The 21,715-nt window shown below is 51.5% G+C and overlaps 1 protein-coding gene across 8 annotated transcripts in view; it reads left to right on the plus strand.

Moving 5' to 3' along the window:
* The window catches only part of LOC139753462 (uncharacterized), an 830,062-nt gene that overhangs the window by 252,828 nt on the left and 555,519 nt on the right, over positions 1 to 21,715 (plus strand). For 6 of the 8 annotated variants that reach the window (XR_011713719.1, XR_011713718.1, XM_071670009.1 and 3 more), the window contains one exon: positions 4,291 to 6,766. The exons of the other annotated variants lie outside the window; for them this stretch is intronic. The gene's annotated coding sequence lies outside the window, so the exon portion shown is untranslated. The remainder of the gene's footprint in view (positions 1 to 4,290; positions 6,767 to 21,715) is intronic. 8 annotated transcript variants of the gene reach the window in all.

A 21,715-nucleotide genomic window follows, 5' to 3' on the forward strand; every position in this document is an offset into this window, starting at 1 on the left:
GAGCACCATCTTCATTGTAACAGACCGCATAACCCCATACCCTCGTCCCTCACTGTGGCTACCCCTCTCTCTCTCTCTCTCTCTCTCTCTCTCTCTCTCTCTCTCTCTCTCTCTCTCTCTCTCTCTCTCTCTCTCTCTCTCTCTCTCTCTCTCTCCTACCACCGCCTGTCACCAACACGACTGTCCGGCCTCCACAATCCATGTCCTCGGTCTAACCCATTACACCAATTGGCTGTTCAGAAAACCAGTTTCTCTCTCTCTCTCTCTCTCTCTCTCTCTCTTCCTTTCTATTGTTGCAGTTGATAAGTCGGTGTGGTAACAGGCGGCAGGTGTACACTCTTAGTAGCCTAATTAACCGTAAAATGCCCCACTTGGTGCTGGTCTCCGAAATTGCCTTATTCAGAACGACCAATAAAATTTATCAGGGCGAGCGATTAGCTCCCAGAGGTTGCTGCAGCTTTTATTTCCTTTTTTTTTATTTTTTGTACGAAAAGCTTTGCTTCTCTCTCTCTCTCTCTCTCTCTCTCTCTCTCTCTCTCTCTCTCTCTCTCTCTCTCTCTCTCTCCTCCCGACGCCGCCGCCGCCGCCGGTCGCATTAATTGATAGTTCGAGATTAGAAGATACGTCTTGTAAATTGTCCAGCTACCTCGGTAAATGTGGGTCGTTAGCGACGGTTAGGACTTAATCTGGTCGGCCGTTGGAATGTGTACGTATATAATGACTCTGGCTCGTGTATATATATATATATATATATATATATATATATATATATATATATATATATGTATATGTGTGTGTGTGTGGGTGTGTGGGTGTGTAGTGCTCAACACAGGCCTTGTGTATGATTCAGCGGTGTACACCTGTGGTGGTGACATGTATACCTTCGGTACTATTTTAAAGACACTTTTTTCCTCTCTCTCTCTCTCTCTCTCTCTCTCTCTCTCTCTCTCTCTCTCTCTCTCTCTCTCTCTCTCTCTCTTTCTTCTGAGCCTAGTGTCTGCACAATATTGACGCGGAGTTGCGTGCGTGAAGTTATTTGTTCCTGCGTTGCTTGGACGATGAACTTAACTGATGAGCTAAGTTCTAGACGATGAACTTAACTGAAGAGCCAAGCTCTAGACGATGGACTTAACTGATGAGCCAAGCTCTAGACGATGAACTTAACTGATGAGCCAAGCTCTAGACGATGAACTTAACTGATGAGCCAAGCTCTAGACGATGAACTTAACTGATGAGCCAAGCTCTAGACGATGGACTTAACTGATGAGCCAAGCTCTAGACGACGAACTTAACTGATCAGCCAAGTTCTAGACGATGAACTTAACCGATCAGCTAAGTTCTAGCTGCCTTTATTAGCACGGTGCTTACTTTAGCATCGAGTAGATGAGTCGTTAGCGAACTGGTCTCGCGTCAAGGGTGACGAGAGTAACCTGGTTCATGGGTTGGATGAGGGCGGGAGGCCATGTCGAGAACTTCATCGGTGGTGGACTCGCCCGACCCGTATGGTCGACTGGTCGCAGGGTGTCGTCGCACAGACGACCCACCGAGGTGGTGGCCCTGAAACGCCTCTTGACTGCTGAAGTTGGCGAGACTGAACATTCCAAGTTCAGTTGAAGTCCTGAAACGTATCTCTGAATGAGGTTGGTTCCAGTGACCCCGGGAGCGTTTAGGCGAGTTTGAATACCAACCAACCACCCGTTTCGTTTGAGAGTGGTCGGGTGATTTTTGGATACAGAGTCTGAGACACTTTTGTTTTTTATTTTTTCTACTGTTTTTTTTCTTTTTAATTCGTTCCAACCAAACTTGGCCAGATCCGCTGCAGCTGAGTTACGCCCTGGGAAGGGGAGGGAGGAGAAGTTGCACTGGATACTAGCTTGGGTGGTGAGAGGAAGGGTGGAAGCCAGACAGTTTCTTGAAGCAAAACGTGTGTGTGTGTGTGTGTGTGTGTGTGTGTGTGTGTGTGTGTGTGTGTGGCCATGAAGGTCCCCATCCCCCCCCCCTCCCTTGGTGTCGCCGGTGTCCGCCCCGGGTCGAGTTTTAGGTCAGGAAGGAGGCAGAGGGGCGGCGGGGGGAAGGTGGGGGTGTTAGGGCATCTGTTGCCCATAAATCTTCGATCTCACTTCGGGGCCAACAGTTGTTCTCCTGGTTCTGAGGGTCGTCTGACGTGCGCGCGCCGCCCCCAGGTATTTGCCCCCCCCCCCCCATCCGTGGTCTTGATGACCTCTCTCTCTCTCTCTCTCTCTCTCTCTCTCTCTCTCTCTCTCTCTCTCTCTCTCTCTCTCTCTCTCTCTCTCTCTCTTGCTTTCGTTGTTATTGTTTGCATTGGATTTGTTTGGGTGGTGGGTCACGAGGGCCTTTGGCAGCGGGCTGCTGGCACGCCTGCTCTTGGAGACGTGAGGCAGACGACCTTACACACACACACAGAGAGAGAGAGAGAGAGAGAGAGAGAGAGAGAGAGAGAGAGAGAGAGAGAGAGAGAGAGAGAGAGAGGATGACTAACGCGCCTCTCGTTAGCTGTGTTTGTAATAGAAAGTTTGTGAAGATGTCATATGCACTGTTCACACACACACACACACACACACACACACACACACACACACACACACACACACACACACACACACACACATATCAGCTTTGCTGTGTGACGTGTGTCAAAGCTCAGGACCCTACATTAGTGCTGTTCTTCAATTATTTCGATTTTTTTTATGTTAACATAGAGTTGACTTCGAGTAATCGGGTTCCGTATACCAGTGATTCTGGCTGGACGTTGCTGATCCTTTATATATATATATATATATATATATATATATATATATATATATATATATATATATAGCATTAGGGAAAAGGATCTTGATGGTAAATGAGAAACATATTACGAAGGCGAACCTCATCGTACAACAGAGTTCGTCAAGCAAACAAGAGAAATTTGAATCTGTGTATAAAGACCGTGAGGGAAAAACAAGAGTGTGGGTTCGTTACGGTCGTGAGTGTGTGTCAACGAAGCTGGGACCCTCTTCAACAGGAGGGAATCAATAAGTAAGGAATCCCTCCTCGGACAGACTCGGATCCGTGCAGGCAACCGCCAGCGGGACGGTATGCAAAGCAGGGTTATATTAATAGTTTGGATCGTCATTAACATACGCGAAGTATTTGTCCCGGTTTTGTTTATGTGTTTATTTACTTATTTTCTGAAGGGTTGGAGGAGATTTGGGAGGGAGGAAGGGACGGGTTGGGGAGGGGGTTGTTTATAGGACTTCTCTCAATGATCTAAGTCGCTGAGTACAGCGAAAGGCCTAGCTAACGAAGTCCCAGAGTTCATTAGCGTGGCCAGTGGGTGAACAGAACGATGCAGAAAGGAGATTCGAACCCAGGGCTCTTGTTTTGGTCGTGAATCGAGTGCATGCGTAAACATCTTTGCAGGCGCTCCTTTCCAATTCCTGTGTAGATCACTCTCCCTCGCAGGTAGGGTAACCTTACACCTTTGTAAATGCCTCCCTGTGACGACTAATGTAAACACCCCATCTCTGTGTAAATGCCCTTTTAAAGCTCCGTAGGGGCAGTAGTGCAAAAGCCTCTAGATTTACGTCTGTAAATGCTCGTAAATGCCACCCATATAAAGGCATTCCCGAAGACCGTCTTGTAAATCAGTACTTCCAGGCACCGCGTAAAACACCAGGTGTAGATACGCCAGCAGCCACACGCCGGCCCAAGTTAAAGGCGACTGATTCGTGCAGGTAACCCCGCCACATTTACTGTGCACCCCATGCTCATCCGGCGAGCGGTAGCGCAAAAGGATTAAAAGCGGAAGCAACTGGTGCTTCACAGTACCACCCCTCCCCCACCCCCCCTCTGTCCCCCAAAGCGGACATGTTTTTCAGTTGTTCTTATGTTTACGTCTTCCGGTGTGATCTGGTAAAAAAAAATTATGAGGAGAGGGATTGGCTGTGGGGCGCCAAGCACCTTCTGCCCCCCCCCCCCCCTCAACTCTCCCTCCACCCAACACGCCTGACTTCCAGTGTGGTCGGATGGAGACCGGAATATGTGCTTGGTGAGAGGTGTTCATGTGTACTTTATGTGAGGGGGGAAAATACATGTTTTTCTTTTTTCTATGGTTTAGTACTCGTCTCTCTCTCTCTCTCTCTCTCTCTCTCTCTCTCTCTCTCTCTCTCTCTCTCTCTCTCTCTCTCTCTCTCTCTCTCTCTCTCTCTTAGACTAGACTTTACAGCCATGTTCTCGCCATCTCTTGTGACTAACACGTACTTTTTCCATTTCTTGTCTTTCCAGGTAAGACAGTTCTCCAGTGAGGGTGAACGCGGCAGGAAGTGAGAGAGGGGAAGTGACCCTCATCCCGCCAGAGAAAGAAAATAAAAAAGAAAGAAAAGGAAAAGAAAAAAAGAGAAAGAAAGAAAGAAAGAAAAGGCCAACTTGAAAACTTGTGATGGTAAAGAGGAAGTTAAACGAAGTGTCGGAGCGCGTGCTGGCGAGTGGTGGCGTCGGGTTGGTATCAAGGTAGGTAGGCAAGTCCAACGCACCGACTTTCGTTGTATGGAAGCGGTGCGCTGCCGCCCCTCGTCGATTCTCCAGACCCACATTAGTCCTGGCTAGCGTGGATGGTGAGGCGGTGCGGTGGGAGGGGCGCTCACGACTGGCTCTCGGTCTCGTTCTCCAGCGTCGCCTACAGCAGTGGTGATGTTTCCCCTGGGCTTCATGACTCCCCAGTGTGTCCTGCCCGCCACCACCACCACCACCACCATCGCCGCCGCCGCCGTCGCCGCCGCCGCCGCCGTCGCCGCCACGACCTCGTCCTTCTCTCTCTCTTACCCTACCTTCACCCCTTCCTACCCATCGTCCCTGGCCAACGCCACTGCCAACAACACCGCCACTACTTCCACCACCGCCGCCGCTACAACAACCACTTCTTCCAACAACAACAACACCGCCGCCGCCGACGCCACCACCACCCGCGCCACTGCCCTCACCGCCCTCGCGCTCGCCACTTACGCCCGCGCCGCCCGGGCCTCGGCAGCAGTACCACGGCCGGTCACATTACCAATCGCGTCATCTGCAGGGGGACAAAAGTCTTGAGAGCTGGTCGCCGAGTGGCAGCGAGCCGCCGTTGTTCCTCGACGAAGCGGACACCGGTCGAGCGTTCAACCATTGCCTACTAGTTGCTAAGGTGTTTGTAAATATTATTAAGTACTACTGCTACCCTGTATAATTATTGCTGCCGCCGCTGCTGCTGCTGCTGCTGTATCTACCAGAGAACAGGCAAATTTCTATAGTTTTCTACTGCGAATGTTCGTACATGTATTCGAATGTGATGATCAAGTGCCCCATAAGAAGTGCCTGTATATCATTCATGGTTTATTTTGCTTTTTCTCCTTTTTTTCCCCTCTCTCTCTCTTCCTCCTCTTCTCCTTCCTCTTCTCCTTCTTCTTGGCGTTAGTCCACCAGAGCCGTTGAGTTGGACTGGGTGCAGACGACTTCAGAAGACATCATCATCATCATCCCTCCCTCCTTCCACTCCCTTCGTTCGCTCGCTAGCTCGCTCGCTCGCACGCAAACTCGTGTTGACTTCCCGTGAAGGACGATTTTGAGAAGCAGACGGGAGTTAACAGACAAACACACACACAGACACTTGCTCTACTCTGTGCCAAGACCTCCAGGTGAGAGATAGAGAGAGAGAGAGAGAGAAAGAGAAAGAAAGAGAAATAGAGCAGCGGGACCCACGAAACAGCATTGGTTTGTATGTAACGCGCCATCGTTTCGTTGCTTATTTCCTTCGTTCGTGGATTTTCATTCCTGAAGACTTAAGTCCCTCCACACAGCCACATCGTGTTCACACCACCACCGTACTACTCGCTATGGACCAGTGACGTAAGAGGAAGTCATCTCGGTGATTCTCCCTTGTGTCCAGCCCTCCTCTTCGAAAGCGGGAAACTGTCTCAGTGTTCAGCTCTATCGAGTGCCCCGGGGGGGGATAGAGAGAGAGCGAGACCGTGACGTTGGTCTAAGAAGGAAAACATTCGAGGATCAGGAAATAAATTACGGTTCTTAAAAGGAAAAAAAAAGTATATGTATGTATATGTATATTCCTCCCCCATGACGTAGACTTTAAAAAATAAATAAAAGTGTTGATGGTGAAGTAATTTCACAAAAGGTTAAAAAAAATTTTTAGTGGATGTAGAAATATCTATATAAATAAAAGAATATTAAAAAAAAGAATGAGGTAGACAAAAGACGACAAAATACAAAGACGAAAAAAAAAAGATTAATACAAGAAACTCCAGAAAAGATATAAGAAAAAAATACATATTGATTGAAAAGTTAGTCTTGACAGTTGGCCTAGAAAATTGTAAATCGAGCAAGTAGGGTTAGATGAAAAATAGAATAGTTGGACCGTTGAAAAATATGGAAATGGAAAAGAGAGAGAGAACGTAAACGTGGACTCAGGTAGGCATAGAAAACGGGAATCGTATTAACAGGCAAGGCAAGGAAGATAAGGAAAGAGAGAGATCAGAAAAGAGCAGGCCGCATTACAGTACGTGTGGAAGACCAAAAGGAAGAGAGAGAGAGAGAGTTAGAGGTCGTAGGCATATAGGGAAGAGGGTTTATTAAGAAAGGCCTTAAAGGAAAGGAAAGAATTTTACGGCTGCGGGAGGAATCAAGGGCGTGAAGAGAACAGGACGTGGGACATTTGTACCGCAAGATCTTCTCACACTTCGACCATCATCCCTTCCATCATGGCTTCTTCACACAGGTATGTTCCTCCCTCCCTCCCTCAAGCGCTACCACTCACCAACCCCACACCCCCTCCGTGCCTCCTGGCCAGGGGTAAAGTAACACGTGGTAGTATATAAAGTAGCACCCGGTAGAAAGACTGCAAGTTTTCAGGGGCGGTTTCGCACTGTGTAAGTAACGGCCGATGGTTTTGCTGTCTGGTCGTGCGTGGGGCGTCGCTGCAAGTGTGCGTTTGTAGGTGGCGATCCTCGGCGGCTCTCGCGTGACGCTTGGATGATGCTGGCTGCTCACGTGATGTAAGTAGCTCTAGCTTTAAGTGGCACCTTCGAGTTTAAGTAACACCGAGTGATGTGATGTAAGTAGCACCTGGTTTATTTTTTAAGTGGTATATTTTAGTTTAAGTAACAGCTAGTGGTGCTGGCCGCTCACGTGGTGTGAGTAGCACTTGGTTTCAGTGACATGTAGTTTAAGTAACGCCCGGTGGTGCTGGCTGCTCACATAATAAGCACGAAGCACTTGGCCGAAAGTGGCGCCTAGAATTAAGTATAAGTAACAGCTGGTCAAACTGGCAGCTCACTGGCAGTGTAAGTGTAAAGTGCCAGGCAGCTCCCTTAAGTGTGTGTTACCAAAAGGCAGGTAGCAGTGTAAGTGTCAAGTGCCAGGCAGCTCCCATAAGTGTGTATGTCTGTGTCGCCGAAAGGGTAATGCAGCTGTGTAAGTAGCTCCCACTTAACGTATGTAGCACTTGATGTAAGTGTCGATGATGTTGGGAGTGTCCGAGTGTACAACAGCTGGTGAGGGCGGCAGCACTTTCACTCCTGCCTCCTCACGAGGCCGGCCATGGCTAAATGGACACACTGGACACACCTTGAGGTATCGCCTTCCTCGCCTTTGTAGTAATTTGCTTCGGGATCTCTCTCTCTCTCTCTCTCTCTCTCTCTCTCTCTCTCTCTCTCTCTCTCTCTCTCTCTCTCTCTCTCTCTCTCTCTCACACCCCCCAACCCCACCCTAACCCCTCCCCTTCTTACCAGGTGGTGTGTTTACTCTCTCACACTTTTACTCGCAAGTGTACCGTCACTTATCATAAGTAGCGGGCTCAGGTGGTGTCGTGGCATGCTATAGTCCTTTAACATTCCTGTGGGTTGAGGAGAGGGAGGAGGGGACTTATAACCTGTTTTCACTCCCTCTTGTTTGCTTCCACTGTTAGTGATCGCTGATGTTGCTTAGCCGCCACACACACACACACACACACACACACACACACACACACACACACACACACACACACACACACACACACACGCACGTATGAGTATTTTTTCCTCTCATTTTACAATGAGACACGAGTCTAGTTTTTTCCTCCCACGTCGGTATATTGTCCGGACGGCTGACGATGTGTTGGTACGGGTCCTTTGACAACGAGATATTACCCCCCACACTCTCTCTCTCTCTCTCTCTCTCTCTCTCTCTCTCTCTCTCTCTCTCTCTCTCTCTCTCTCTCTCTCTCCCCTCCCCCCACCACCGCTTCCATAGTGTTGACTGATGTGGGATGAAGGATGTGGACTCGTGTGTGTGTGTGTGTGTGTGTGTGTGTGTGTGTGTGTGTGTGTGTGTGTGTGTATGTGAGCTCTATATATCTTTCAGAGGAAAAAAAGAGGAAAAAGGGAAAAATCGTAGCGTATAAGAATATCTTTTATTGTGAAAAATGTGTATGTGGTGTATTTGTTTTTGGCATTATTGTTTCTGTGATGGATTCCTCTTTTTTCATGTTGTTATAATGACTCTTTTGTTGTAATATCTTTTAATCACATTTATGTTTTAAGGTCATTTTTCCTTTGTTCTTTTAATGTGTATAAAGTTTTCTCTGCAGAAGTTAAACTTTCCAGATTATTTAAAAAAATGTGTGTGGAAGAGACTGTGTTTGCTCCTCGTACTTGTTTTTTCTTTTGCATTATTTTGATGGGATGAGAAGTGATGGGAAAGCACACGTCCCCCACTCGTGTATTTCGAGTAAAAAGAATGCATTGCTTTTGGCATCACAGCCACCCATGGATTTCATTAGGTACTTAACAGATGTAAGTACACATGGCTCATATATATATATATATATATATATATATATATATATATATATATATATATATATATATATATATATATATATATATAACTGCAGTTGCACGAATATATGTTAACTGGGTTAGATTAGTCTTTCGTAGAAATTTATAATCCCTTAAGTTTAACTCAAGTTGGGTGTCTCTCGTTAATCCCTGAAGCACGACGGAACCATCCCTTATGACCTGACCCTTAAAGGTCAGGTCTGACGTCATGCCATCATACTCTAGGAGTCGTACACGGTCGTGCTGATGTCCTGAGAACGACCTTTATGACGTTTGGACCCAAGGGTCGGGTCACAGGCCAAGTCGTCATACCCGAGGGTCGTGCCGATGTATCAAAAGGTCGTGCTTAAGGGTAGTAGTGCTAGCCTTCGGGGTTCCCGAGAGAGTCGTGCATAAATCGTGCACGAGAGTCGTACTTTGAGCTCGAGGGGACGTACCATCGTGCCTAAGGGTCAGGTCGCACCTAAACCGTCCCTTGGCCCAAGGGTCTTGCCTCCGTGCTCACGGGTCGTGCCATCATGCTACGAGAGCTGCATCCAGATCATTGCCCACGGGTCGTACCGCCGTGCACAACGACCCGCAGCTGCCGGCCCGCGCCTGCGCCTCATAAACAGGCGAAGGTATTTCACAAATGCAGGGAGGTGTTCACCTTGGCTGGTCGGTACTCACCTCACCCTTGCAACACCGGCCACTGTATGAGGGGCGGGGATGGGGCAGTAGGAGGAGAAGAAGGAGGAGGAGGAGGAGGAGGAGGAGGAGGAGGAGGAGGCAGGGCGGCGCCAGTAAATAGGACGTTACCTCTCTCTCTCTCTCTCTCTCTCTCTCTCTCTCTCTCTCTCTCTCTCTCTCTCTCTTTCAGTCCTTCGTCAGGCATGAAAATGCGAAGGGAAAGTATGGATGGCTCTCTTGCGTCCCCCTCTCCGCCCCTCCCTCCCCTAACTTCCGTCCCCTTGATCACATGATTCACATCTGACCGTGGCGGCGGCGGCGGCAGCAGCAGTAGTAGTAGTAGTCGACCTTCGGTTGGTACAGTTGGGTCATCGGCATGGACCCAATGCCCTCCTCCTCCTCCTCCTGGGCCACACCTCACAAAGTGCCCGGGCCGGCCGGCCGCCGGCGAGGTGTAGCGCTAGAAATTTTGATCGATGACCAGCGGGAGACTGCCTCAGCGTCGTTCCCCCCCCCCCCCCCCCCCCCCCTCGCTCCTCCTCCTCCTCCTCCTCCTTCCCCCGCGAACATATTTAGAGAATTGTGGATTTGCCAATTTTGGAGAAGGATGCTGCTGCTGCTGCTGCCTTGGGAGAGAGCATACGGGTTTGCTGGTGATGGTTATGTCAGCAGTGGTGGGGCGTGCAGTGGTGGTGTTAGTGATAGCGGTGGTGTTGGTGTTGTTGCGTGATGATGGTGATAGTGATGATGATGGTGATAGTGGTGGTACTGATAGAAATGATGGAAACTGTTGTAAGTGGTAGCGGTGGTGATAGTGGCTGTGGTAGCGACGTAGGCTGTGGTAGCGACGTAGGCTGTGGTAGCGATGGTGATAGTGGCTGTGGTAGCGACGAAGGCTGTGGTAGCGATGGTGGCTGTGGTAGCGACGTAGGCTGTGGTAGCGATGGTGGCTGTGGTAGCGACGTAGGCTGTGGTAGCGATGGTGGCTGTGGTAGCGACGAAGGCTGTGGTAGCGATGGTGGCTGTGGTAGCGACGTAGGCTGTGGTAGCGACGTAGGCTGTGGTAGCGACGTAGGCTGTGGTAGCGACGTAGGCTGTGGTAGCGATGGTGGCTGTGTTGGCCACGGTGGCAGTTGTGGCCGTAACCGCAGCGACGGTATTGCACCTCCAGTGTTGGTGGCAGATGTGGTGGCACTGACCACACGATGGATGGCCAGTGGTGTCAGGGAGGAGACACCGGGGATGTTGCACTGATGTTTGGTCGTGGTAGAGCCTCCCGTATCGTTCCCTTAGTCCATAACGCTCGCCAGAGCGCGTACCACATAACCTTCTTTTCGTATATACGAGACGGCCGGGCAACAGAGTGGTTGACCCTGATCTTTAACCCGAGAATTTTTTGACCAGCTCAGAACAAGACCTCCTCCCCACAGTGTCAGGGATGCACTGAATAAATCGTGTAAGAAATGTAAGCAAACATACTTATTAGTGTTCGTGAAGGTATTGTGTGCAGAAGTGACCCCTCTCCTCCTTCCTCCCTCCACATGAGTAACCTGTAGTCACATAGTGAACTCGCCCCGAATGACCCAGACGAAACTGCTGGCTGAAGCTGACCTTGTGTTTACACCAGACTTGGAGGTTCTGGCTTCGAGCCCCCGCTGTTCAGTCGTGCCAGAATTACTCTCGTGCCTTAGACGCAAGACCGCTGTGTCTGATTGTGTTGTTGATGATGGTTTTGGATGGTTGTGACACTCATGGTTGTAGTGGTGGTTGTGGTGGTTAGGGGAAGGGGTTTTACCTGTGGTGGTGGTGGTGGTGGCAGTAGTGGTAGAGAAGGAGGGGTGGGGTTGGTTGTGGTAATAGTGGTTGTGGTGGGGGTAGGTACTGGTTGTGGTGGTGGCGTGCTCACACGGGTGAGCGGCGGGATGGGAGTGGTGTCAGAAGTGGATGGCAATGTAGGTAGATGGTGGTTGTTTATGATGATGGGGTAGAGGCAGGTTGGGGGTAATGTATGTGGGCGTAAATCACCCTGAAGGGCGAGTTACTACCTAGCTGTCACCCAAGGGTCTCTCTCTCTCTCTCTCTCTCTCTCTCTCTCTCTCTCTCTCTCTCTCTCTCTCTCTCTCTCTCTCTCTCTCTCTCATGCATCTGTCAGTGGTGAGGCTGCGGGTTCCCCCTCCCCCCCGCTAACCACATACCCCTTTCCCTCTACGTAAGGGTGATTGCTGCTGCTGCTGCTGCTGCTGCTGTGTGTGTGTGTGTGTGTGTGTGTGTGTGTGTGTGTGTGTGTTTGTGTGTGTGTGTGTGTGTGTGTGTGTGTTTGAGCAAGTGTTTTCTAAGTGTTGTCAGAGTGCTGTCAATGTCAGCAGCCTCGAAACTTTCACTCCATCTCTCCTGTAATAGCTCGAGGCAAAAAAAAATCAGGGAAGGAAAATATTTCATGGGTATGCAGTTTCAAACTTGCCTGTAAGGGGGCCATACTGCTTCTGTTGGTGCTACAGACAGCATGCCAGGGTACTAGTTGTGGGAAAGAATATATTCGAGTAAGTTCGGCTGGTGCCACTGGCGATGGTTAGGCTAGAGTACCTTCCGCGCCGTCATAGTCCTCGAGGAGCATCTTCAGCACCGTCACGGTCCTCGAGGAGCACTTACAGCACTGCCATAGTCCTCGAGGAGCACTTCCTGCACCGTCCCGGTCCTCGAGGGGCACCTCCAACAACGTCATGGTTCTCGAGGAGCACCTCCAGTACCGTCACAGCGCTCTACAAACACATCTAGCAACGTCACGGTCCTCGAGGAGCTTCTCCCACGGTCTTCGAGGAGCACCTCCAGCACCTTCACTATTCTTGAGATATACCTCCCAACACCGTCGCAGTCCTCGAGAAGCAACTCTAGCACCATCTGCAACGCTGACAAACTTCGCTACCTGGAGGAGGCTGGAGAGGGGTCCTGCAGACGGTGTTTGAATGGCCCCAATACTAGTGTTGGTAGACCCTAGCAAGAGTAACGTATCATCCTCCTACGTGTGATAGGGGCATCCTTCTGCGATATCCTTCAAGTGATAGGGGCATCCTTCCACGATATCCTTCAAGTGATAGGGGCATCCTTCTACGATATCCTTCTACAAGTGATAGGGGCATCCTTCTACGATATCCTTCTACAAGTGATAGGGGCATCCTTCCACGATATCCTTCTACAAGTGATAGGGGCATCCTCCTACGATATCCCTCTACGAGTGTTAGGGGCATCCTTCCATGATATCCTTCAAATGATAGGGGCATCCTTCCACGATATCCTTCTACAAGTGATAGGGGCATCCTTCTACGATATCCTTCTACAAGTGATAGGGGCATCCTTCCACGATATCCTTCTACAAGTGATAGGGGCATCCTCCTGCGATATCCCTCTACGAGTGATAGGGGCATCCTTCTACGATATCCTTCTACAAGTGATAGGGGCATCCTCCTACGACATCCCTCTACGAGTGATAGGGGCATCCTTCTACGAGTGATAGGGGCATCCTTCCATGATATCCTTCAAGTGATAGGGGCATCCTTCTACGATATCCTTCTACAAGTGATAGGGGCATCCTCCTGCGATATCCCTCTACGAGTGATAGGGGCATCCTTCTACGACATCCTTCTACTTCTGATGGCGTATAATACGATTTCCGATGGGAATATTCCGATGCAAATTCTTGACTTTCTCGTTACAAACCCTCAGGTAATCTCCTCCTGTGACGTTGGAGAAAACCGAGGGAGAAAAACAATAGCTTCAGACAAGACCATTGGAACGAAGCCTGGAAATTGGTGGTGGTGGTGGTGGTGGTGAGGTGTTCCAGGGGAACGAGACAAAACCTGTGCGACTGTGCCCTCGGCTGGACTAACATAGGGTCATGCAGTAGCCAGGCTGGATGATGGAGAAGCTCTCACTCTCGTCTTCTTCATCCTCCTCCTCCTCGTCTTCTCCCTCATTCTCCATCTTTTACTTCCTCGTTCCCTTCCTGTCCTCTCGTTTAATTCTCCATCGTCTAACCCTTCGTATCATCCGTACTGCCATCATATCCCCACTATCATCCCTCGCTCACATCCGTCTTTCTATCCACGCTCACCTCCATCCACGTCATTCACTACTTCCATCCCTTCCATCACGAACATCGACGCTGTAGACACGAGACAGATGTCCCCTCTTATCTCTCGTCCCATAAGCCTCTGTGGGTTTATTTACTCTGTCATATCAAGGCTCGTGCATGTCACGCCATGAGATAGTCCTTCATCACGCTCGCAACTGCTTTTCTCCCCCGACTTGATTTTCGCCCTCCCAACTTAATGGAACTCTTTTCTTCCTCCTCCCTCCTTCTCCCCCTCACCTTCCTCTTATCTCCCCTATTCTCATCCCCCCCACCTCCTCTCCTCTCCTTTTTCTTCGTCACTTGACACTTATTCCAAGTCGCTTGACGTACGTTTTCTAATGTAATGTTCTTCCCCCCACCCCCTACCTAACCTCACTCTCTGGGTCCGAGATTCGGTTCCAGTCCGGATGCGGAGTACTGTCTTTCGGTCGCAGACTCAAACCGTAAATTCCGGATTATGAAATCTGAAGGGAAAAAAAGATTGTGAAATAGAGATCATTTCTCCTTTGACAGAGATAAAGTTGTGTGTACAGGAAAACGTAACAAGATAGCTTGGACCCGATGTTTTGAATATTCTAATTTGCCCATTTTCATGAAAAACGGCTCTGATATCCCCAGTTTTAGATGTCCCCAGCGGTTTTGTGCCCTAATTTGTAAAGGTCTCTCGGTCCCATTCCCCTGCATCCCTGCCTCGTACCAGCTCTCTACAAGATGAGGAAAAACCACTCGTCACAGTGGGGTTTTGCCTCCCTCCTCCTCACGTAACTTTTTTACCTTGTGTTGCCTGCAATTAAACCTTGCGAAAACGCAGTGTGGATGGGTGATATATTATTTTTTTGGGTGGGTTAGGGGTGAGGAAGGAGAGGAAGTAGGTGGAGTCTTGTGTCGTTTCGTGGGGGGAAAAAATGGAGAAAAAAAAAAGAGAGAGAAATGATTGCCGTGGTGTCAGGTGGATGCTGGGCGAACTGAGACCTTGAAATCTTAGGCTGGCCCACTGACCACCTGGCCACGACGTCCGCAGTGGGGTGATGGTATCTGTGGGAGGTGGCGAGCCTCTCTCCCTCACCATATAGTTAGTCCATCCCAGGTCTCCACCACTCACAGACGTACGCTGTGTAGTTAGTCCATCCCAGGTCTCCACCGCTCACAGACGCACGTTGTATGGTTAGTCCATCCCAGGTCTCCACCACTCACAGACGTACGCTGTGTAGTTAGTCCATCCCAGGTCTCCACCGCTCACAGACGTACGTTGTATGGTTAGTCCATCCCAGGTCTCCACCACTCACAGACGTACGCTGTGTAGTTAGTCCATCCCAGGTCTCCACCGCTCACAGACGCACGTTGTATGGTTAGTCCATCCCAGGTCTCCACCACTCACAGACGTACGCTGCTTGGGCGTCCCACGAGATCGTCAGTGTGTTGCGTAACTCCCTTTCCATCACCCCTCATCATTGGGTTTCCTCCTTCCTATCATCTCTGCACAGAGGTGCTCCTTTTCCATCACCTCCATCCCTGGGTTACCTCCTACCCATCCTCCCCACGCAGTGTCCCTTTCCTCTACCCCAAAGGGTCCTGGAAGTCCCTCACCAGCATATCCTTACATGGACTCCCCCTCCCATCATCCGTGCATGATGAGAGCTCCCATCCCATCATCACCACACCATGCAACATCCCACACACTAGGCAGCACCGCACACATCAGACGGCACCCCATACATTAAACAGCATTCCCTACATGAAGGAGCACCCTACACTTCAGGCAGCACCCCCCACACATCAGACAGCACCCCATACATGAAGCAGCGCCCCACACATCAGGCAGCACCCCCCCACACATCAGACAGCACCCCATACATGAAGCAGCGCCCCACACATCAGGCAGCACCCCGACACATCAAACAACCAGGCAGCACCCTATACATGAAGCAGCGCCCCACACATCAGGCATTACCCCCCCACACATCAGACAGCACCCCATACATGAAGCAGCACCCCACACATCAGACAGCACCGCCCACACATCAGACAACCAGGCAGCACCCTATACATGAAGCAGCGCCCCACACATCAGGCAGCACCCCCCCCACACATCAGACAGCACCCCATACATGAAGCAGCGCCCCACACATCAGACAGCACCGCCCACACATCAGACAACCAGGCAGCACCCCTATACATGAAGCAGCGCCCCACACATCACACCTCACAGGGAAAATATTTCCCCCCAGTCTGACTTCGGCCTCGAGTTACATGCACGCCAGCGGCTTGGTGCCCTGGTCTTGGCACCGGTGATGACTTGTTGTTACCGTTCCCACCCCCCGCCTCCTCCTCCTCCTCCTCCTCCTCCTCCTCTTCTTCTTCTTCCTTCTCCTCCTCTCTTTCCTCCTCCCCCTCGCCCAGAACTCCCTTATGTTCGTGTACCACCTTGTGGCGGCAGGTAGGTGTGGATGGTGGAAAGAGGTGGAGGAGGCGAGGGGATTTATACGGCTGGAAACCTCGGGGGGAGGTTGGAATATTGGTGGACCTACTGGGGAGGGTGGCGACAGCAGCGGCGGGCTGATGCTGCTGCTGCTGTGGTCCACGTCTAGTTGTTTGTGGCTGTGGCTCTCCCTGGTGGTGGGGGGGGGGGGTTCTGATGGAGGGGTGGTGGTAGGAGTTGCCAGGGGTGGTGGGTGTTTGTCTGTCATCTCGGATTTTTAGATTTCGTGGTTGTTGTGGTTTTTCGTTGTTCGGGTGATTGAGGAAGAGGTTGTTATAGTTGGCTTTGTGCCTGTTGTTGCTATGTGGTTCTCTCCTCCCTCTGGTGAAGTGTTTATGGTCCACGATCGTCTGACAGCCTGTGGCTGAGGCTGTGGAGGGGGCTGGTGATTCCCGGTGAGACCGGTTGTGGTGGTCATCCTCTCGTTCCCCATCTGTCTTTGTCTTGTCCGTTGGTCCGTGCGCCCTTCTGTCCGTTGGTACGTACTTCCTTCCGTCCGTTGATCCGGGTGTCCTTCTGTCCGCGGGTACTTCTGTCCGTCGATCCGTTGGTCCTTATGTCCTTACTTCCGTTGGTCCTTATGTCCTTCTGTCCGCTGGTCCTTGTGTCCTTCTGTTCTTTAGTCCCTACGTTCTTCTGTCCGTTGGTCTGTGTGTGTGTGTCTGTTTGTTTGTCGTAAAACCCTCGATAACCAGGCTTTCCAAACAGTTGGTATGTTTTATTAGATGTGGTGTCTGATCCCTTCATGTGATGTAAACAGTAGATTTATGATATGTGGCTTGGCCTTTACGAGGTCAAAGATGCACGGAGCTGCTGTAACGATGGGTGGAAGTGACATGCTAGGGTGGAAGGCACGTGTGGTGAGAGGTTCGACGGAAAGGGTCAGTGGATAGTTTTTTTAATGTTCTTTTTGTCCTCCCCTAAAACGGAGAATTTATTGTACACTCCGACCTATCCTTTGGTCAGCGTCGCGGGAGAGGATGCAGAGTGTACAGGGGTCGCAGGAACGTGTGTGTGTGTGTGTGTGTGTGTGTGTGTGTGTGTCTGTGTGTGTGTGTGTGTGAGACATGCTGGGAGAGCCGGTGGGTTGGGGAGGAAGCTGCTCGGGGGCGGTGAAGGAAGTGAAGCAGGTGGAGAGGAGGGAGGTATAGGGCGTCAAGGAGTGACTCTGGTGAGAGACCAGATGACAGCGCCGCCATTGATGCCCGAATACCTCTAGACTCCCGCCATCTCTCTCTCTCCCCCCACTTCTCCCTAACCTCACCACCTGCTCTTCCTCCCCATCACCCTACTCTGGCCCCCTCCCTCTCTCCTCCCCCTCCTCATTCTTCTTTCGTCCTGCCTTCTCCCTTTGCTTCACCCTTCCTTCCCCCAAGACACACGGCCGTCTTAGTCTCTCCACGAGCCATCACCTGATTCCCGTCTTTTTGTGACTCTTTTACCTAATTAACCGGCACTTGGCCAGGCCGGCTGGCCGGGACCCCTATCCTCCTGCGACCAACCAGCGTCCCCATCTCCCGGTAAACCATCACCTGGCTCCCCACCTCCCTTACAGCCAACCATGATTCAGACCAACCAACCACACGCTGAACTACCACACCGCCCTCTCTCCCTTGCAACGAACCATGTTTCAGACCTTCCTACCGCATGATGAACCACTACGAATGGCCACCACCACCTCTCCTGTGGCGAACCATGGTTTTAACCCCCCCCCCCCCAGCCCCCTTAATGAACCATGACTTGGCCTCCTGCGCCCCAGCGACGAACTTTCGTCCTCCCTAATTCCTCCTCTTCCACTCCCCAGGCGAGAGTCATCCGGCTGATGGAGACACGAGGGGAATTCTAGGAACCCCGATGGTTTTGAGGGCCATGTGGAAACAAGGCTGGGGTGAGGTATGGCAGTGTTATGGGTGCCACGTGCACAGTTATGGGAGAGGGGATGGATGGGGAAGCTTATGACGGGAGGGAGAGTCAAGAGTGGGGAAGGGGGAAGGAGGGAGAAAGTGGCTGGGAGTTTAGGAATACCTTTTATTATACTGTCAACCTCAGGTGTTGGGGGAAAAAAATAGTTTTCCTACGAGTAACAAAAAAGAAGAAAAAAAAAAAAACTCCTGAGGTGGTTTCACTAAAGAGACAGTGAAAAGATGTGCCTCATTTTTTTCTGGCGTTAATGTGGGAGCTGTTCACTCCATTGATTATGTGACGAGCAGTACTGTGCAAGTTCCCTCAGGAATAGAGTAATATATTTTGGAGAGAAAAATCTGTCAATACCTGCTTTTAGGAAGAATTCTACCGACGACGTCTTTAAGTTTCGTGCGATGTCAAAAGCCCTGTTTTTCGACGACGAGATTCGACGTTGCTTCCTTCTGCTGTAGAGGAATGGGAAGTTTTACTTCCTAGCGTCTTCCTCCAGCCGGGCCGACTACTGCCCCCTTGTCAGTCCTGCGCATCGCTAATGCAAACAGAAAACAAACAGAACGGGCCACATACCCGTCCCTCTCCTGACGTTATCGTAGGACGGTATCAAGACATGGTGGCCATCAAAAACATGGCCCCCATCACCCGTTCCATTATCTTACCCCATTTCTTTGCTCGCGTGGGGGGGGGGGGGGGGGAGGAATGATACCCATTACGCGTCCGACATTAGTTCATTTTTTTTTCCCTCCCCCTTCCTTGCCTCGGGAATAAATTGGAGTCATCATGGCCGCCTGTTTACAGTTTCTTTGACTCATCAAATGTCGTCAGGGTGATATCATCGGGCAGGCCATTGGCTCGTTGCACGTCACATCGTTCTACAGTTTTGCCTCCCGACGCACTGTAGCTTTGGTCGTAGTGACTAAGGGCGGTGGCGTCTCGTCTCTGCTCCGCCCGTGTCTACCAGTAGCAGCAGGAGGAGAAGGAGGAGGAGGAGGATTCACGAGGTTGAAAAGATGCGGACGTCTTCCTCTTTGGTGGGTTTCTCAGTGTGGTGGTGTGGATGTTGCATCCTCTGCGCTCATGTTAAAGACTGAGGGGGTTGGGGGGCCTGGCCAGAGCATGTCGAGGGTGGAGACGGCCTAGTACGCGTCAGGGACGCTAGTTCAGCTGGCGATGCTGTGGTGATGGCTGTAGTAGATTCTCGCGATCAGTAGTCTGAGGTGTGTTGAGGGTGGAGGACATGTTGGTGAAGGCTGGAGGACATGTTGATGAAGGCTGGAGGACATGTTGGCGAAGGTGGGAGGCCGTATGGTGAGAGTTGGAGGCCGTGTGTTGAGGGTTGGAGGCCGTGTGGTGAGGGTAGAGGTCATGTGGTGGAAGATGGAGCTTATACGTGTGTGCTGAAGGTGGTGAGGATGGAACTCATGTAGTAAGGATGGAGGTCGTGTGTTGGGAAGGGCTGTGTGTTGTGGTCATGGAACACACCCTCTGTCCGGGAAACAAGACCAAACCTCTGGAAAGATTCGGGACATTTCTTGGTTCCAGAAAACAGTTCAGGATCGGGCGCATCCAGTGCCCTCCCTTGGTGCCGATTGACTGGTGGGCCAGCCCCACTATCATCCCCACCGGGGCTGACCCCACCACCACCATGCCCACGTGGGCCACCCCGCACCAGGGGCCGGCGTCCCACCATGCCCACAGGGACCAGTCCGTACCAGGAGCCAGCCTCCCACCATACCCATAAGGTACCAGTCCCCACCACCTCGTCCACAGGGGCCAGCGGCCCACTAAGGTCGCAGGTGGGTGGGGCGAGGACCGCCACAGAGCACACCCCCCCCTCCGCCCCCTCCCTCTGCAGTAAATTCATAAAGTAGCTCTACCTCCTTGTCTGCCAGTCTACCTACCGCTCTACCTTTTTATCTATCTATCTACCTACCTTCCCTTCCACCCCTCCCCCCCAGGATCTTGGGGTGACCACTCCCCCCCCCCCTCCTCCCTCCCGACATATCTCCTTCACCCCAGGATCTGGGGTGACCCCACCCTGCACACCTGCCTTTCACTCCAGGATCTGGGGTGTACATCACTCCCCTCCCTCCACCCTGCACACCTGCCCTTCAACCCCAGGATCTGGGGGTAACCGCACCCTACACAGCTCCCTGCCGTACCCCGGTGTATTACATATCCCCCACCGGCTGCCTCATTCCGGCGTGTAAGCTGCCGGTATTTGGGCTCAGTGCCAGTGCTTGGCTGGCCTTGAGCCGTATGCAGATTTGCATTGGTACAGCGACGTCGGCGGAGGGTGTACTGCCGTTGTCGGTGCGTGGTGTGCCGGCCCGCGCAGCACCTGGCCAGCCCAGCCCAGCCCAGCCCAGCCCAACCAGGCGTTCGCCGTCGGGAGTAGGGTTGCCCTTTGCAACGCCTTGGCCTTCTGCAGGGCGTGGCATCTCCTCCAGGAACACCCACCACCCTCGGGATGAGGACCGCAGGAATCACTTCTCAGTTATGATGATGCTGATGATGATGGTGATGATGGTGATGATGATGGTGATGATGGGGATGATGCGGTTATAGTGATATATGATGGTTAATCAAAGGTAGGAAAGCTACAGCTGTGCAGGAGCTCCGTAGTGTGAGATGTGGTTGTCATCAGGCACCTGGAGATTACCAGAGATAGATAGAGAGCGAGAGAGAGAGAGAGAGAGAGAGAGAGAGAGAGAGAGAGAGAGAGATATGCACAGCCGCAGAGATAGTGAACTGGCCAGATGGACAGGGAGACAGTAGAGATCAGAGACGGAGAAACATCAATAGAGAGACAGACAGACATACTCAAGCAGATACAGAGAGAGAGGGACAGCGAGGCGGCCGGTAGGTGAGGCAGACGGTGGCAGTGGGTGCGATAGTGTCCTCAACAGCAAAGTGCAAGTGCTTGGAGGAGTTGTTGGTAGGTGGTGTAGGCCGGGGGCGGCGGCTGGACACCACTGCATTACTGCACGGAGCTGAGGTCCTGCACGCGAAGCTGTCCTTACTGGTGACTCCCTGTAACCCTATGTAAGTCCTTCATGGGTGTCCTTGCCATTTGCTAGTGACTCCTGCAGCCCTACGTGGTCCTTCACTAGAATCCTTCTTTTGATGATGACCCCTGAAACCCCCGTGTATTCCTGCACGGGAGCCATTCCCTTGTCAGGGCGTCCTGCAGTCCTCTGCCTACTACAGGCACCGGTAGTTGTCCTTGAACCCACGGCTTGCCTCAAGTGCCCATGGGCCTGCGCGAAGGTACAAGCGCCGATGGCCTTCCTTGTTAACCACACCCCCTACAAGCGACTTTGGCCTCGCTTGAAGCCGCTCCCTTTGCAAGCGCCCTTGGTCTTGCGTGAAGCCACGCCCTCTACAAGCACCCTTGCCCCTGCTTGAAGGCACACCCCTGACAAGCGCCCTCGCCACAGTCCCCGACGCGACGCCCTCCTCTCCCTGCAATCCTGCCCGGCTCTCTACTGGTATTGCGACCTTCGCTACGTGGCTCTGTGGTCCGCTCCGTCCCCCAGGCCCTACAGCAAGGTCTTTTAGCCCCCCTTCCTACCCCCACAGGAGGGATTTGTAGCCCCCCTCCCTCACAGTACAACTACGTTACCCTTCTCTTAGAATATGTCCACATAC

The sequence above is a fragment of the Panulirus ornatus genome, chromosome 14 (assembly GCF_036320965.1).
Source record: "Panulirus ornatus isolate Po-2019 chromosome 14, ASM3632096v1, whole genome shotgun sequence".
Taxonomy (NCBI): domain Eukaryota; kingdom Metazoa; phylum Arthropoda; class Malacostraca; order Decapoda; family Palinuridae; genus Panulirus; species Panulirus ornatus.